Genomic DNA, 2,243 nt, shown 5'->3' with positions numbered 1-2,243 from the left:
GGTACTACTAGGTATTCATGATGTCCATACCTTGAGACAAAGGCTGTTTTCAGAACGTCTTCCTTCTTGATCTTTATCTGATGATAACCGGACCTTAGATCAATCTTGGAAAAGACTCCCGCGCCTCTAACTTGATCAAATAGATCTTGTATTCCAGGAAGTGGGTACTTGTTCTTGATAGTAACATTATTCAGATTCCTGTAGTCTCCACACATCCTTCTGCCTCCATCTCTTTTATCTACGAAGATCACAGGTGATCCCCATGGTGAGATACTCTCCTGTATGAATCCTTTCTGTTCTAAGTCATCCAATTGCTCCTTAAGTTCTTTCAACTCCTTAGGCCCCATCTTGTATGGTGCTTTAGCAATCAGAGCGGTTCCTGGGATTTCTATTTTCGTGCCCTCAGTTCCTTAGTTGTGCTTAGTTTTCCCCAGCTCCTTAGTTTTTCCTCAGTTTTCCCCAAGTGCTTATTTGAAACCCGCAGAAGCAGCTCAGACGGCAGGATTCCCGTTAAGTTGACCGCTCCATGCTGACGTGTGGGGCTGCGTCGTGTGGGCCCGTGTCGCGTGGGGCTGGTAGAAAGGGACCGCGTGGGACAGGACGAGATAGCGTTTGGTTGCACGTGAGCAGGAGCTGGGTTTTGTTTCTCTCGGCCATTGGCATTTCCCTTTTAAGAGTACCTTTTCTGCCTCCTTCTCTCTGCCTTTTTTCACCTAATTAGTATCAAATCTAGAGAAGCTTGCATTTCTGTCTTTCTTCAATTATTATTTGTGCCTTTTGGCCCTCGTTGTTTGCCCAATATGGCAGCAAATCTAGTAGGGAGCCCAATCTAGTACTCCATCTGGTCCATATGTATGTAGTTAAATCTAGAAGCAAATCTACAGGGAATGTACGATAAATTCACAAGGTCATATAGTAGAATAGGGATAGATAATATAGATAATAAGCTGCATTCGAATGACCAAACATAGTAGGGTTCGAGGTTCTTCACAAAGAAGACAAAGACCATCATACTAACAACATAACAATGAGGGATCCCTAGCTAACAACAAAGGGATCCCAACAACAAAATGGAGGAGGCGGCGGCCCACGTCCAGACTCCGCCTACCCCATCCGCCTCTCGCCTCCACTTGTTGCTCCCCTTGGGAGCCTTGGGCTTGAGCGGAGGCATGCGCCCGCCGGAGATCTCCACCCGCTGGATGCTGCGGAGGTGCATGCCGAGCGCCAAGTGCTTGGCGCGGAAGGAGTTGGGGTTCACCGACGCGCCGACCTTGGGGTTGGTGTGGCCGATGTTCTCGGCATGCGTGAGGAGGCGATTGAAGTCGGTGCCGCCGAGCCTCCTAGTGCGTAAGGGGCACTGTAGACACCCTTGGCGATGGCGAGGTAGGAGACGATCGGCCAACCTGCGGCCTCCGCAAAGACTGGCGAGTCTTGACGTCATGGTGCTCGTCGTCGCTGCCGACGTCATTGCGAACAGTGATCCATATCAAACGGGAATTTATTAGTGAATGAGTTACAACGATGACTAACGTGCATGATAACAAAGTTAGGAAAAACAGAGGCGACCTCGGTTAGAGTGGACACGATTATATGTCTACGAGGGACGGTGTAAGCGAACCAAAGCTCATGCACAGATTTGTACACGTAAATGGTTCGCTAAACCCTCCTGTAAAAATCTGTGCCCACCGATTCATCATAGGCAAAGAAACAGATTCCAGATCTGAACTTGAACACATTCCAGATTATTTGCAAAATTAAACGGTTGATATCTTTTGATTCGTGCATAAAATAACTGATTGAGATCCTATGATGACTTGCATAAATTAACTGATTGAGATCCCATTATTACTTGCATAAATTAACCGAACGGCCGAACCCCAAATCTTAAACGAAATCAAGGAGGGATCAAAGCAAAATGGAATAAAATCGGCGCAAATATTAGCCCAATACGCATCCATCCACAGATCCATCTACACCAGCACAAATAGGGTTCAAAAAGGAATGGGAAACAAAAAGGAAGCAAACCGTAGTTACCTCGTTCCATGGGTCCTCTATGGAGGTGTCGTAGGGGTTCGGGGGCGGGACGTACGGCACTGGCTCGTAGGGGTCATATCCCGGCGGGATCTGACCGCGACCGGCGGCAGCAGCCTCCGATGCACCGGCGGAGGCGGCGGTGACATCCGTTGAGGGGACGGCGTCGAAGAGGGAGGCGTCGCGCTTGGAGCCGACGGCGCCGTGGACGA

This window comes from Lolium perenne, chromosome 6, assembly GCF_019359855.2.
Source record: "Lolium perenne isolate Kyuss_39 chromosome 6, Kyuss_2.0, whole genome shotgun sequence".
Classification (NCBI taxonomy): Eukaryota; Viridiplantae; Streptophyta; class Magnoliopsida; order Poales; family Poaceae; genus Lolium; species Lolium perenne.
The sequence above is the reverse complement of the archived record's forward strand: the minus strand, read 5'-3'. Positions refer to the sequence as shown.